This window comes from Schistocerca piceifrons, chromosome 8 (genome assembly GCF_021461385.2).
Source record: "Schistocerca piceifrons isolate TAMUIC-IGC-003096 chromosome 8, iqSchPice1.1, whole genome shotgun sequence".
NCBI classification, from domain to species: domain Eukaryota; kingdom Metazoa; phylum Arthropoda; class Insecta; order Orthoptera; family Acrididae; genus Schistocerca; species Schistocerca piceifrons.
The window spans coordinates 10,950,515-10,967,690 of NC_060145.1; the positions used below are offsets into that span (position 1 = coordinate 10,950,515).

A 17,176-nucleotide genomic window follows, 5' to 3' on the forward strand; every position below is an offset into this window, starting at 1 on the left:
GAGAAAATAAGCAGGCACGTTATTTGCTACGTTTCGTAGTGACCAGTAAGTCTGGACAGTTTGAGAGAGGGAGAACAGTAAGACTATTTAGGCCGGCCCAGGAATTTGTAATATTTCTGGCTTAGTCAGCCATCGTATTAGCCTCCAAGAAGCTGTTCCCAGAGCAGTGGAGATGCAATAAGTATATAGATGACGAAATGTGGTGTGAGGTACCTGTGCCAGATTTTAGATTCGGTACCATTCCCGTGAGAAAGACCGCCTGCATAATGCTACTGCTCTGTGATTGGCTGCTGTGTTCGGAGCAAGGGCGCCAAAACGTTAAAGTATATTTATTATTATTAGTTAAATTACTCATTGGGATGACTTCACTTTTTTATATAAATATCTCTCAACAGCTGACTATCAGTCAGTCATTTTAGAATTATTAAAAACAATTTAAATCAAAAACAAAAGACTGACGAAATTGGCAGACGAAGCACTTCGGAAGCGTTCAGGTCACACCTTTTCTGGTATGGCGCGCGAAGTGTTTCGGGCTGTTCGTCACTCTGGATTATGCAGTCGAGAAGAACAGACGTGTTGTCTGTGGCAGGATGTGTTGGCCAGTATTCAGTATTAAAAGATTCACTCCGGTAGTCATGAGGCACAGACACGTGCCGCAAATAGTGTAAAGATACATTTTCGTAAACATTGTGTTTGACCAAGTACTTTGCTGTATCAGAAGGTGTTGTATAAAGATCATGTAGTCTTCTCGTGTGGCTTTATTAAAATACGCGAGTGGCATCCCAAAGAAGTGATACATTATTTCAGAACAGAACCTCGCTGTAAGTCAGCCTCAAGATACAGAACCTACGACCTGCGTGCTGCTTTCTGCGCTGGGGACATCAACTTGAAGACAGCAGGTTAGTGAACTATAACAGAACCTTCGTGGAGGAGGAGGAGGAGGAGGAGATTAGTGTTTAACGTCCCGTCGACAACGAGGTCATTAGAGACGGAGCGCAAGCTCGGGTGAGGGAAGGATGGGGAAGGAAATCGGCCGTGCCCTTTCAAAGGAACCATCCCGGCATTTGCCTGAAGCGATTTAGCAGAACCTTCGTATTCCACACAGCGCAGTGGAAACAATTGGACGCCTCACGTGTACTTTATGCACAGAACAAATGTGCTCAGTGACACGTCATGTGCAGTAACGTAGATGAGGTAGAGTAGGACGACCGTTATTAACGCCAATCAATCAATTCATTCTTCCTTTCTTGCCGTAAGTGGTATAAAGAGAACGAGAAACGACTGTGAAATCTTGCGGAAAAGGACTGTGAAATACAGAAACTACAGTAGGGTCACAACAAAAGTCCGGTAATTTTTATTTCATTTTGGCCTTCCATCAAGTACAAGAAAACAATGATAAGTTACAGAGTCAGCAAGTACAGGGTTATTACAAATGATTGAAGCGATTTCACAGCTCTACAATAACTTTATTATTTGAGATATTTTCACAATGCTTTGCACACACATATAAAAACTCAAAAAGTTTTTTTAGGCTTTCACAAATGTTCGATATGTGCCCCTTTAGTGATTCGGCAGACATGAAGCCGATAATCAAGTTCCTCCCACACTCGGCGCAGCATGTCCCCATCAATGAGTTCGAAAGCATCGCTGATGCGAGCTCGCAGTTCTGGCACGTTTCTTGGTAGAGGAGGTTTAAACACCGAATCTTTCACATAACCCCACAGAAAGAAATCGCATGGGGTTAAGTCGGCAGAGCGTGGAGACCGTGACACGAATTGCTGATCGTGATCTCCACCACGACCGATCCATCGGTTTTCCAGTATCCTGTTTAAGAAATGCCGAACATCACGATGGAAGTGCGGTGGAGCACCATCCTGTTGAAAGATGAAGTCGGCGCTGTCGGTCTCCAATTGTGGCATGAGCCAATTATCCAGTATGTCCAGATACACGTGTCCTGTAACGTTTTTTTCGCAGAAGAAAAAGAAGCCGTAAACTTTAAACCGTGAGATTGCACAAAACACGTTAACTTTTGGTGAATTGCGAATTTGCTGCACGAATGCGTGAGGATTCTCTACCGCCCAGATTCGCACATTGTGTCTGTTCACTTCACCATTAAGAAAAAATGTTGCTTCAACACTGAAAACAAGTTTCGCACTGAACGCATCCTCTTCCATGAGCTGTTGCAACTGCGCCGAAAATTCAAAGCGTTTGACTTTGTCATCGGGTGTCACGGTTTGTAGCAATTGTAAACGGTGAGGCTTCTGCTTTAACCTTTTCCGTAAGATTTTCCAAACCGTCGGCTGTGGTACGTTTAGCTCCCTGCTTGCTTTATTCGTCGACTTCCGCGGGCTACGCGTGAAACTTGCCCGCACGCGTTCAACCGTTTCTTCGCTCACTGCAGGCCGACCCGTTGATTTCCCTTTACAGAGGCATCCAGAAGCTTTAAACTGCGCATACCACCGCCGAATGGAGTTAGCAGTTGGTGGATCTTTGTTGAACTTCGTCCTGAAGTGTCGTTGCACTGTTATGACTGACTGATGTGAGGGCATTTCAAGCACGACATAACGCTTTCTCGGCTCCTGTCGCCATTTTGTCTCACTGCGCTCTCGAGCGCTCTGGCGGCAGAAACCTGAAGTGCGGCTTCAGCCGAACAAAACTTTATGAGTTTTTCTACGTATCTGTAGTGCGTCGTGACCATATGTCAATGAATGGAGCTACAGTGAATTTATGAAATCGCTTCAATCATTTGTAATAGCCCTGTTGTTGTTGTGGTCTTCAGTCCTGAGACTGGTTTGATGCAGCTCTCCATGCTACTCTATCCTGTGCAAGCTTTTTCATCTCCCAATACCTACTGCAACCTACATCCTTCTGAATCTGCTTAGTGTATTCATCTCTTGGTCTCCCCCTACGATTTTTACCCTCCACGCTGCCCTCCAATACTAAATTGGTGATCCCTTGATGCCTCAGAACATGTCCTACCAACCGATCCCTTCTTCTGGTCAAGTTGTGCCACAAACTTCTCTTCTCCCCAATCCTATTCAATACTTCCTCATTAGTTATGTGATCTACCCATCTAATCTTCAGCATTCTTCTGTAGCACCACATTTCGAAAGCTTCTATTCTCTTCTTGTCCAAACTATTTATCGTCCATGTTTCACTTCCATACATGGCTACACTCCATACGAATACTTTCAGAAATGACTTCCTGACACTTAAATCAATACTGGATGTTAACAAATTTCTCCTCTTCAGAAACGCTTTCCTTGCCATTGCCAGCCTACATTTTATATCCTCTCTACTTCGACCATCATCAGTTATTTTGCTCCCCAAATAGCAAAACTCCTTTACTACTTTAAGTGCCTCATTTCCTAATCTAATTCCCTCAGCATCACCCGACTTAATTAGACTACATTCCATTATCCTTGTTTTGCTTTTGTTGATGTTCATTTTATATCCTCCTTTCAAGACACTGTCCATTCCATTCAACTGCTCTTCCAAGTCCTTTGCTGTCTCTGACAGAATTACAATGTCATCGGCGAACCTCAAAGTTTTTATTTCTTCTCCATGAATTTTAATACCTACTCCGAATTTTTCTTTTGTTTCCTTTACTGCTTGCTCAATATACAGATTGAACAACATCGGGGACAGGCTACAACCCTGTCTTACTCCCTTCCCAACCACTGCTTCCCTTTCATGTCCCTCGACTCTTATAACTGCCATCTGGTTTCTGTACAAATTGTAAATAGCCTTTCGCTCCCTGTATTTTACCCCTGCCACCTTTAGAATTTGAAAGAGAGTATTCCAGTCAACATTGTCAAAAGCTTTCTCTAAGTCTACAAATGCTAGAAACGTAGGTTTGCCTTTCCTTAATCTTTCTTCTAAGATAAGTCGTAAGGTCAGTATTGCCTCACGTGTTCCAGTGTTTCTACGGAATCCAAACTGATCTTCCCCGAGGTTGGCTTCTACTAGTTTTTCCATTCGTCTGTAAAGAATTCGTGTTAGTATTTTGCAGCTGTGACTTATTAAGCTGATAGTTCGGTAATTTTCACATCTGTCAACACCTGCTTTCTTTGGGATTGGAATTATTATATTCTTCTTGAAGTCTGAGGGTATTTCGCCTGTTTCATACATCTTGCTCACCAGATGGTAGAGTTTTGTCAGGACTGGCTCTCCCACGGCCGTCAGTAGTTCCAATGGAATATTGTCTACTCCGGAGGCCTTGTTTCGACTCAGGTCTTTCAGTGCTCTGTCAAACTCTTCACGCAGTATCGTATCTCCAATTTCATCTTCATCTACATCCTTTTCCATTTCCATAATATTGTCCTCAAGTACATCGCCCTTGTATAGACCCTCTATATACTCCTTCCACCTTTCTGCTTTCCCTTCTTTGCTTAGAACTGGGTTTCCATCTGAACTCTTGATATTCATACAAGTCGTTCTCTTATCTCCAAAGGTCTCTTTAATTTTCCTGTAGGCGGTATCTATCTTACCCCTAGTGAGATAGGCCTCTACATCCTTACATTTGTCCTCTAGCCATTCCTGCTTAGCCATTTTGCACTTCCTGTCGATCTCATTTTTGAGACGTTTGTATTCCTTTTTGCCTGTTTCACTTACTGCATTTTTATATTTTCTCCTTTCATCAATTAAATTCAATATTTCTTCTGTTACCCAAGGATTTCTACTAGCCCTCGTCTTTATACCTACTTGATCCTCTGCTGCCTTCACTACTTCATCCCTCAAAGCTACCCATTCTTCTTCTACTGTATTTATTTCCCCCATTCCTGTCAATTGCTCCCTTATGCTCTCCCTGAATCTCTGTACAACCTCTGGTTCTTTTAGTTTATCCAGGTCCCATCTCCTTAAATTCCCACCTTTTTGCAGTTTCTTCAGTTTTAATCTACAGGTCATAACCAATAGATTGTGGTCAGAGTCCATATCTGCCCCTGGAAATGTCTTACAATTTAAAACCTGGTTCCTAAATCTCTGTCTTACCATTATATAATCTATCTGATACCTTTTAGTATCTCCAGGGTTCTTCCATGTATACAACCTTCTTTCATGATTCTTAAACCAAGTGTTAGTTATGATTATGTTGTGCTCTGTGCAAAATTCTGCCAGGCGGCTTCCTCTTTCATTTCTGTCCCCCAATCCATATTCACCTACTATGTTTCCTTCTCTCCCTTTTCCTACACTCGAATTCCAGTCACCCATGACTATTAAATTTTCGTCTCCCTTCACAATCTGAATAATTTCTTTTATTTCATCATACATTTCTTCAATTTCTTCGTCATCTGCAGAGCTAGTTGGCATATAAACTTGTACTACTGTAGTAGGTGTGGGCTTCGTATCTATCTTGGCCACAATAATGCGTTCACTATGCTGTTTGTAGTAGCTTACCCGCATTCCTATTTTCCTATTCATTATTAAACCTACTCCTGCATTACCCCTATTTGATTTTGTGTTTATAACCCTGTAGTCACCTGACCAGAAGTCTTGTTCCTCCTGCCACCGAACTTCACTAATTCCCACTATATCTAACTTCAACCTATCCATTTCCCTTTTTAAATTTTCTAACCTACCTGCCCGATTAAGGGATCTGACATTCCACGCTCCGATCCGTAGAATGCCAGTTTTCTTTCTCCTGATAACAACATCCTCCTGAGTAGTCCCCGCCCGGAGATCCGAATGGGGGACTATTTTACCTCCGGAATATTTTACCCAAGAGGACGCCATCATCATGTAATCATACAGTAAAGCTGCATGCCCTCGGGAAAAATTACAGCTGTAGTTTCCCCTTGCTTTCAGCCGTTCGCAGTACCAGCACAGCAAGGCCGTTTTGGTTATTGTTACAAGGCCAGATCAGTCAATCATCCAGACTGTTGCCCTTGCAACTACTGAAAAGGCTGCTGCCCCTCTTCAGGAACCACACGTTTGTCTGGCCTCTCAACAGATACCCCTCCGTTGTGGTTGCACCTACGGTACGGCTATCTGTATCGCTGAGGCACGCAAGCCTCCCCACCAACGGCAAGGTCCATGGTTCACAAAAAGTATCTCGTTTCCTCACTCAAACCTGCAAGTCTAAACACACATCCCGTTTTCAGTTGAAAAGAAAAGTTCTTAGGATGAATCTAATTCTTAATTTCATTCGTGATAGTCGATGTTGGACTAGTTTAGCCGGAAGCTCACTCGGCCCAGTATCACAAGTCCAGACCTCACCTGACTGACTGCAGCCTTCGCGCTGAACTGAGACGACCAGCTCCGAGAACGGCCTTGCTGTTGATCTCGTCACAGTAATGTCAGTAGTATAGTACACGCGCCGGCGGCCAGGATGCATGGGGCGTAAGTAAATATGCAGTACTGCTTTCTGCAAGAAACATCGAAACTTATGACGCATTTTCTGTAACACATCAGACAGAACTGGTGGTTCATATTATTCACTCCGAGACACAGAAGACAAGTAAATATGAGGGTCACTCCAAAAGAAATGCACACTATCTTTTTTTAAATCCATCTTTTACTCTACAAGTCTGAAAGTTTTACAGTGTGTAGATACATCCTTTAGGAACAATATTTTCATTTCTCCACATAATTTCCATCCCTCTCAACTGCCTTACGCCACCTTGGAAGCAGCGCCTGTATACCCGCACGGTAAAATTCTGGACCAACCTGTTGGAGCCACTGTTTGGCAGCGTGCACAAGGGAGTCATCATCTTCAAACCTTGTTCAACGAAGAGTGTCTTTCAGTTTCCCAAAGAGATGATAGTCACATGGAGGCAGTTCAGGACAGTAAGGCGGGTGTTTCAGTGTTGTCCATCCCAGTTTTGTGATCGCTTCCATGGTTTTTGACTGAATGTGGCCGTGAATTGTCGTGCAACAGCAAAACATCCTGCTTTTGCCGATGTGGTCGAACACGACTCAGTCGAGCTTGTAGTTTCTTCAGTGTCATCACATGTGCATCAGAATTTATGGTGGTTCCACTTGGCATGATGTCCTTCGGAATCGAAAAACACCGTAGCCATAACTTTTCCAGCAGAAGGTGCGCTTTTGAATTTTTTTTTTTTTTTTTGGGTAAATTTGCATGATGCCACTCCATTGATTGCCTCTCCGTCTCTGGTGAAAAATGATGGAGCCATGTTTCATCACCTGTCACAATTCTTCCAAGAAATTCATCTCCACCATTCTCGTACAGTTCCAAAAGTTCGCTGCATACCGTTTTTCTTGTTTCTTTGTGAGCCACTGTCAGCATCCATCGTGGGAACCCACCCGGCACAAACATTTTTTAACGCCAACACTTCCAGTATTCTGCAAACACTCCCTTCCCCTATCCCAACGTAGCGTGACAATTCTTTCACTGTGATGCGTCTGTCAGCAGTCGCCAATTCGGTGACACACTGCACATTGTCTGGAGTGTGTGCAGTACGAGGCCTGCCGCTGCGAGGACAATCCTCAACATTGCCGAGCCTGCTGTCATCACGTAACCTGCTTGCCCACCGACTAACTGTACTGCGATCGACAGCATCATCTCCGTACACCTTTTTCAACCTCTTGTGGATGTTTCCCACTGTCTGGTTTTTACAGCACAGGAATTCTATGACAGCACGTTGCTTCTGACGAACGTCAAGTGTAGCAGCCATCTTGAGGACATGCTGTGACGGCGCCACCCACGGGAACAGGTCGAACAAAGTTTGAAAACAAGCGGGAAGGATGTACCTACACACTGTAAAACTTTCACACATGCAGTATGAAAACTGCATTTTTAGAAAAATAGTGTGCATTTCTTTTGGAGTGACCCTCGTATCTGCCCCTGCAGCTGTAGTCTACGCTACCATCTTGAAGCATTGCCACAAATCATTCACGGCTGCGTCAAGTGTTCTATCACACGATTTTCTAAACTTATAAATGACCAGAAAAACATCTCCAAAATTGCACAGCACAATCTTTGACAGCTCCGCTACCAAAGGAGTAAACCCTGTTTCAGCGTTTTATTTCCCCTTCAGACAGGATCGGTACGGCCCTTTTATGAAGTGACCGTACAAAGGAAGGTCGGACCTCCGGCAGAAACGCCCTCCCCACGGCGTACACTCGAGCAGCAGCAGCAGCACTTAAAGCACCTGGTCACACGTTGTGAGAAACAGACGCACACACAGGACAGCCTCGTACATTACCCACGTCTGTTCAACGACGGAACTGTGCGTCACTTCGATACTGAGGAGCACTGTGACAGAGATCACATTCGGCTGATTTCATTCCTCGCAGTCTGGTTGCTGGTTCAATATTTGGTTAGCAGCGCCCCATGAAGCAAGAACACCGGAACTGGCATCCGTTAAGTCTGATTTAGTACGCACACAAAAATTCGATACAACTCGGTAATTGCAGAACAATGAATGTGCAATTACACTCCCTCTCACACCGCTATCCGAAAAAGGGAGAACTCCGGCAGAGCGAAACGTAGTATGTAAGAGTAGACCCGAAGAAGTTTTGTACGGAAAAAATTTCGCATCGACAATAGTATAGCTTAAAGAGGGGGCCGACAGACTCAATATACTTTGTCAAGGTCAAAATTATATCGTCCACCACGGGCTATTAAAAATACTGGAGCAAGATGAACTTTGACTTCTATGTTCATTTTGAGGTACAATTTAATTCCGGCACGCGGCCATCTTCGAATGCAGGAGTCCAATGATGACGCGCGTGTAATCGTATTAAAAACCGATTCGTGTTTCGCGAGACACGAATTCGTTCCCACACAGACCCCAAATTTCTTTGTAATACAAATACGAAAATAGTCAGAGGGAGTGCGGACGCATATTGCACTGTGTACCATGCAAGTGAAATTTAGTTACGACTTGTCACGGACATTACTGGAAACGGAGCAGGCACATCATTTTTCAACGGAATCATTCCCGAATTGGCGTCGAGTGATGCACAATAAACTTAACTCACTACTGCTCCCGAAAAGAGATAGAACTGTGTTAAGCACGCACCCCCTCGCTTTCTGTCGATGAAGAAAAGACGGCCAGGAAATAGGAATTGGAAGAAATGTTTTATAGAGCCATCAACCTGAAGAATTTGAAATGTGGAAAGATCAATGCAAAACTCTTATTCTTTTGTAAATTTCGGAACTGGAGGTCTCATTGTGGACCTGACATTCCCTTTCTTTCAGAGACGTACTCAGAAAAGAAGAGGTCTAGGCAGACAAAACTTTCGAGTAGAGATTAGATTAGATTAGTACTTGTTCCATAGATCATGAATACGACACTTCGTAATGATGTGGAACGTGTCAGGTTGATAAAAGGTGTCTATACAAGATATTACATTAGACAAAATATTACATGACACAAATTTTTTTTTTTTGTGGAGGTTCGGAAATTACCCACTTACTATGTCCAAAAATTCATCTAATGAGTAGAAGTAGTTGCCGTTAAGAAATTCTTTTAATTTCCTTTTAAACGCTATATGGCTATCTGTCAGACTTTGGATGCTATTAGGTAAGTGGCCAAAGACTTTTGTGGCAGCATAATTTACCCCCTTCTGAGCTAGATTTAACCTTGAGTAGTGAAGATCATCCTTTCTCCTAGTGTTGTAGCCATGTGCACTGCTATTACTTTTCAATTCGTTCGGATTGTTAATAACAAATTTCATAAGTGAATATATATATATATATATATATATATATATATATATATATATATATATATATATATATATATTGTGAGGCTAAAGTGAAGATTTCTATCTCTTTAAATAAGTGTCTAGAGGATGATCTTGGATGAGCTGAGTGCTGTCGATCAGCTGTTACGAGGTAGGGCAGAGTTTAAACTGCAACAGGACTACGCACAACTCTACCGTAAGTTGGCCACAGTATCCTGTCTCCAGACGGCCCATCGGCTCACCGACGGTGGGCTTCGGTGCGTTTGTTAGCGGGGAGTAATGAGGCGCTAAGGCGCTACGGGCGTGCGTCGCTTTTCTTTTGGTCCGGGAGAGCCGCCACGGCGGTGGCGGTGGCGGTTGTTCCAGCCGGTGGTGGGAGTGGGTAGGCCAGGGCCAGGGGCAGACCTGGCGCTCGCGGTGATCCCGTCCACGTCGCGTTCACCGCCGCCGTACCGGAGGGCGGCGGGGGCGGCCGCCCCCAGGTCTGCAGCGGACTAAATATAAAGCCAGCCGGCCTCGCACACGGCCGCGGCCGCTATCACTAATCGATAGCTCGACGGGTCGCTGTCACGGCAGCGGCAGTGCTGGGCAAGTGGGAGGGGGGGGGGGGGGGAAGGGGCGAGCCCGCCCCCACTGCGCCAGGCGGCGCGGCGCGGCGCGACGCGAATCAATATCGGCGTACTTCGGGCGCACTCGGAAACACTCGGTGTGTCACACAGTAACGGTCTGCCGCCTGGTACTCGGAGCAGCGGCGGCAGCAGCAACAACACAGGAAGCAGGCTGGGAGGGGGGGGGGGGGGGGGGGGGGGGGAGAAGAGGTCGCGGCAGACCCGATTCCGGTCACCCATTTTCCAATTCCGCCCTTTCCTCCCCCCTCGCCCCTTCTACCACGCTACAGCCACCCCTCCTCTCTCTGGTTTTCTTTCGGAATAAAGGAAAGCTGTAACCACTTCTACCGCAGAAAACAAAAAATCCATCAGCATGCATGTCTGTTCACATGTACCACAACGGAAAGCGAAATCCACTATTTTCAAATCGTAAATGTCTGGGTGAAAAAATGCAAAATACGGAAACAAAAAGGTTTGTTCCATTTCGAGACGAGGCGAATGAACAGATCGGGTTGCAAGCCCGTCCGCGCTGCAGCACTTAATCCTTAGACCCACTTATACAGACAGGCTGAAAGCCTTTAATTGAGTACGTCACGAGTCCCTGCCACAAACAGTGGGCTACATGCTGTTTTAACTAGGTCAGACCGGACTACAGTAAACACGATACTATGTGGATGGCTGCTCCGAGCATTCCTAGAATACTGACGCTACTCTGGAAACATTATGGCGTACAACTGTTACAACTTCTAATTCGGCTTTTTTATGTATTTTTGGGGAATAATTAGCCAGTAGATATAAAAACTGCTTCCAAATGCTTATTATTCAGACGCTGATTTGTTTTGCTGGTTCGTACGTCGTGCTTAGTTTTTCTGAGGAACTTTTTATTCCAGAGAAGTGATTCGTATTTAAAATTTCTTACAAGGGAACCTCCCCATCGCACCCCCCTCAGATTTAGTCATAAGTTGGCACAGTGGATAGGCCTTGAAAAACTGAACACAGATCAATTGAGAAAACAGGAAGAAGTTGTGTGGAACTGTGAAAAAATAAGCAAAATATACAAACTGAGTACTTCATGCGAAGATATGCAATGTCAAGGACACTGGGAAACCAGGCGCGCCGTGGTCTCGTGGTAACGTGAGCAGCTGCGGAACGAAAGGTCCTTGGTTCAAATCTTCCACCGACTGAAAACTTTAATTTTTTATTTTCAGTTTATGTGACAAACTCTTATCTTTTCATCACTTTTTTGGGAGTGATTATCACATCCACAAGAAAACCTAAATCGGGCAAGGTAGAAGAATCTTTTTACCCATTCGCCAAGTGTACAAGTTAGGTGGGTCGACAACATATTCCTGTCATGTGACGCACATGCCGTCACCAGTGTCGTATAGAATATATCAGATGTGTTTTCCTGTGGAGGAATCGGTTGACCTATGACCTTGCGATCAAATGTTTTCGGTTCCCATTGGAGAGGCAAGTCCTTTCGTCTACTAATCGCACGGTTTTACGATGCGGTCGCAAAACACAGACACTAAACTTATTACAGTGAACAGAGAAGTCAATGAACGATCGGATAGATAATAACTATGCAAAAATAAAGAAAGTAAAATTTTCAGTCGAGGTCAGATTTCAACCCAGGACCTCTCGTTCGGCAGCTGCTCACGCTACCACGGGACCACGGCGCTCCTGAGCTCATGATGTCCATGATGTTGCCTATCTTACACATGGACTACTCAGTTTGTATATTTTGCTTATTTTTCCACAGTTCCACACAACTTCTTCCTGTTTTCTCAATTGATCTGTGTTCAGTTTATCAAGGCCTATCCACCATGCTAACTTATAACTAAATCTGAGGGGGGTGCGATGGGGAGGTTCCCTTGTTAGTACCGTGTGTTCTTAAGAGTGCGAAACCGAAATGAACTTCTGCTGGAACAAAGAGCAGTACTGACTTAAAGTTTGAAGTTTGTTCATTGCAGAAGTGTGTAAAATATTAACTACTGTAATACATAATGATTTGAAAGTTTTTTCTATGATTTGAAGGCTTCAATGTTTAAAACTCACTTCCACGGTTCGGTGCCTCAACCTGCACAAACGGAACTCTTACAGGACGCATTCCTTGCTCTACTCCATATTGTCGAATATAGCTCGTCTGTGATGCACACGGGCACTCCGCAAGTCACGTTACGGTGCGTGGCGGAGTGTACTTCTGATACCGCAATGTGATCCCCCGCCCCTTACCCTGACTCCTCCCGCCTGCGAAGGACTGTCGCTAAGGCTTCTCTAATCGTCGCGCCGTGATCATTTGGCGAGACGTACGTGGGAAGAAGAAATGGTTGTGTGTCGGCCGACTCTGTTTGGAACGTGAGCACAGCGATGTTTTATAAGTCACTTGTTTCAGTGCAGTCACTCAAGATTCTCAGTCTGGTATCTAATTTTATTGTACGGTCATCCCGCCTTAGGCGTCACTGGACGGTTATCCTGACGGTAGTGTAGTTGTTTGCACTGACTTGTCGCCTAGTGCATCTGCTATTTCCGGGCGAGAAGTTACAGGGTGCGCTGCGAGCGCCGGCTCCAACGACAGGCCCGAACGATTCAGGTTCTGTTCGACGAAACGAGCGGCTCTGCGCGACTGTTGCCGCAGTTCCACGTGCACCTGACGGTCCGTAACTGTCGTAAGTGCGTACGCAGCTGCGGCTGGAGTCACATCACACAAAAGTTTTATGGACGCTGTACAAAAAAAAAAAAAAAAAAAAAAAAACTGCCACTGACTGATAAAATCCTGAATGTGATTTTCACTCTGCAGCGGAGTGTGCGCTAATACTAAACTTCCTGGCAGATTAAAACTGTGTGCCGAACCGAGACTCGAACTCGGGAGCTTTGCCTTTCGCGGGCAAGTGCTCTACCAACTGAGCTACCCAAGCACGACTCACGCCCCGTCCTCACAGCTTTACTTCCGCCAGTACCTCGCCTCCTACCTTCCAAACTTCACAGAAGCTCTCCTGCGAACCTTGCAGAACTAGCACTCCTGAAAGAAAGGATATTGCGGCGACATGGCTTAGCCACAGCCTGGAAGATGTTTCTAGAATGAGATTTTCACTCTGCAGCGGAGTGTGCGCTGATATGAAACTTTCAGGACTGCTAGTTCTGCAAGGTTCGCAGGAGAGCTTCTGTAAAATTTGGAAGGTAGGAGACGAAGTACTGGCGGAAGTAAAGCTGTGAGGACGGGGCGTGAGTCGTGCTTGGGTAGCTCAGTTGGTAGAGCACTTGCCCGCGAAAGGCAAAGGTCCCGAGTTCGATTCTCGGTCCGGCAAACAGTTTTAATCTGCCAGGAAGTTTGATACAATCCTGTTACGTTGACATTCGTCTCCCACTTCAGTCTGCGCTTTGTTCAGCCGACGAACATAGAGGCAAAACAGTGGGGGCGCAGTAACGGAACGTTCTCGGCGACAGCACGAGTTGTACAGTGACGAGATCTCTTTACACTGTGCTACGCCTTTGTCCCGAGTAAGCACCTTCGGAGTGAGGAAATTTCGTTACGTCATTAAGGAGATGCTGCTATCCGATCGAGTCGCCAGAATACGAAAATGCTTCCGGTCATCCCACAGTCGTGTGGTATGATAAACGGTTCCTGGGTATTATCTAGTACAGAAAGTGGTCTGTTGAAGTTGTGCAAATTTTTACGGCGAAATGTAACTCCGTTAGTAGGTCACGGTTTGCGTCTTCCGAGAGCTGTTACGGTGATTCACCATCTAGGAATCTCCTAAATTTTTGCTCTCCTCCTTCGCCCAAGAAGTTCCGAGACTGGATTAATCAAAATTAGACAAGAGTCGAGACGGTGTTTTTAATGCTTCAGGTGTCACATACAGCGTCGCGCGACTCTCTCAGAAAGTACAGAACTTTCACACAGCCGTGTGGGATTGTTAGAAAAGTCCTTCTTTGGAATGTTATTCGACTGGAACGTCACCTTCGCACCCTCTTCGGTCTCGGTGAACTGTGGGAGAGTGGTTCAGCTCTTTGTCGTTTTGTGGTAGGTTGACACTCGTCACCCGCTGACGGTTTCCTCCGGGAGATAAATGTCCGCGTTTTCCATTCCGATCAAACGGCGACAGGCGCCCGTGCGACGTCGTTTCCGTTCGGGAGTCACCGCGAGCGGGACAAACTCTGCACCCAGTTTTGTCTCCTTCAAAACATTGTGCACAACGACTCCAACAGTCGACGTAGAGCTGTTGCAATGGCTGCCCCACTGCGACCTGAGGGACGACGACGTCGGCACAGTAGGGCCGCGCGCCCGCCACTCGACGCGGCCTGCTCAACTCACAGCTGGCTGTCGTCAGTTCAAGTGGTTCAAATGGCTCTGAGCACTATGCGACTTAACTGCTGAGGTCATCAGTCTCCTAGAACTTTAGAACTACTTAAACCTTACTAACCTAAGGACATCACACACATCCGTGCCCGAGGCAGGATTCGAACCTGCGACCGTAGCGGTCGTGCGGTTCGAGACAGTAGCGCCTAGAAGCGCTCGGCCACTCCGGCCGACTGTCGTCAGTGCAGGCCGAGAGCCTAGTCCCTGCGCCGACATCGCTTATCCGGCACGAATGAGATCGACATCGCAACGTGTGGACGGAAAGCGCGCGTCTGGCCGTCTTGGAGAAAACGGTGCATGTGCTGCGAACTGGTGTCCGAGTGTCGGGGCTTTGTCGGCTGGTGTTTCGTGCTGCATACTGTCAGAGCTGTTACCGCTGCGTTCGACTTCCCTGTCTCGTGGCATTCCTTACGCGCCGCTTCTCAGGAGGGAACGACTGTTGCTGCACCGACTGTGGGACGTCTGAGTGCGAGCGCGTCTAGGTAGACGCTGGACACCACCTCACACAGACTGCGGCAAAAGGAAGCGAACTGTCGCCCGCTATTTGTGCCGGAAATCGCACGAGTCTGGCAGCGGCTTCTGCCGACGCACAGTAGCGGCAGGCAGCACGATACGCGTACACGAGTTTGTCTTTTAAGTTACGCGAATTCTGTCGACGCAGCAAAGTACTGCAGCGGCCGCGGAGGACGACTTCGATTAGGGGACTGCCCCACTGTCATCCTGCTGCGATTGAATAACGTAAATCTGTCGGTGTCGAAATGTAAGAACTCGAGGTGCACTGCAGGCCCACCCATTCGCATTACGAAACGGATTTTTTTTTTATGAATCTGTGGTGCCCGCAAGAAACTAACTACGCCGTTTAAGAATTTACGTAGCAAAAACATTTTAATAACGTATGCAGAGTTACGTCAGTGCACATGGAAAGGCCCACTGGTGGCGTTTAAAATACTGCAAAACAATTTAGAAGAAATATCGGAATGGTGCGAAAAGTGGCAGTTGACCTTAAATAACGAAAAGTGTGAGGTCATCCACATGAGGCTAAAAGGAACGTGTTAAACTTCGGTTACACGATAAATCAGTCTAACCTAAAAGCCGTAAATTCAACTAAATACCTAGGTATTACAATTACGAACAATTTAAATTGGAAGGAACACACAGAAAATGTTGTGAGGAAGGCTAACCAAAGATTGCGTTTTATTGCCAGCACAGTTAGAAAATGTAACAGATCTACTAAGGAGACTGCCTACACTACGCTTGTCCGTCCTATTTTAGAAAACTGCTGCGCGGTGTGGGATCCTTACCAGGTAGGACTGACGGAGTAGATCGAAAAAGTTCAAAGAAAGGCCGCACGTTTTGTATTATCGCGAAATGTGGGAGAGAGTGTCACAGAAATGATACAGTATTTGGGATGGACACCACTAAAGCAAAGGCGTTTTTCGTTACGACGGAATCTTCTCACGAAATTCCAATTCCCAACTTGGTCCTCCGAATTCGAAAATATTTTGTTGACACCGACCTACATAGGGATGAATGATCGTCACTATAAAATAAGGGAAATCAGAGCTCGTACGGAAAGATATAGGTGTTCCTTCTTCTCACGCGCTATACGAGACTGGAATAACACAGAATTGTGAAGATGGTTCGATGAACCCTCTGCCAGGCACTTAAACGTGATTTGCAGAGTATCCATGTAGATGCAGATTTTCATCTTTGCGGTATATAAGAAACACATAGGAGGCGTGCAGGAATGTGTTACGGAGAGGGGTACCGCTGTGTAAGTAGAGAGAGAGACACGAAGCGGTAAGTGGGGCGACGGCGGTGTGTGCCCCCCGTAGGCAGGGGGCGGCCCGCGGCTCGGGATCGAGCGCGGCCGGCGGCAGGCAGGGGCAGGGCAGAGGCAGAGGCAGGGGCAGAGCCGGCGCACGTCACGTCACGCGGCGGGCGACACGTCACGCGACGCGACGGGCGGCGCCGCGCCGGCTGTCTGGCCGCACTGCAGCAGGCGCCGCCTCGCCGGCCGCGGCAGCCCCTCCCCCAGTTCTGTGCCCTGAGCCGGTGACCCGCCGCGGGCAACGCCACCGCCCCTACGCCTCCCCTGCAGCTCCTCGAGTCGTGTGCAGGGGCGGTGGTCGGCTGCTCAGCCGGGCCAGCAGCTGATTAACGCAGACGTCGCGGGACGCTTACCGTGAGGGCTCTCTGGCGTGGCCATGGACGGGCAAAAGCACGACGCCCTCAGGTGCCCGATACGGTGAAAGGAAAACCGTTCACATTCGAAGCAGCTTCCAGTCGTCTCGGAATGGACACGTACAGGTCCTGCACGGTTTTCCTGTAAGACAGTGGCAACTTCAGGCAACGACAATAGTGATGACGCACCATCCTATCCAAAGTACAACAGAGGCTCGACAATATCGAGATCTACTGACTGTTGTGATCAGGAAAGGCGCGACAACCCATCCTCCTGGTCGGAGAAGGAGTCCTGGGCGATGCGAGCTCTGTCAACAAGTCCCCTGTCCTCTCGAGACACAGTATCACCGTCGGGGAACGAACACTGTGCCAT

At 46.7% G+C, this 17,176-nt stretch overlaps 1 protein-coding gene and 1 non-coding gene across 2 annotated transcripts in view; one reads left to right on the forward strand and one right to left on the reverse strand.

Moving 5' to 3' along the window:
* The window catches only part of LOC124711849 (2-methoxy-6-polyprenyl-1,4-benzoquinol methylase, mitochondrial), a 189,235-nt gene that overhangs the window by 49,611 nt on the left and 122,448 nt on the right, over positions 1-17,176 (reverse strand). The gene's annotated exons all lie outside the window — the stretch shown is intronic.
* On the forward strand, positions 13,493-13,567 carry Trnas-cga. Its single transcript has one exon. It is a non-coding gene; the product is annotated as a tRNA-Ser (tRNA).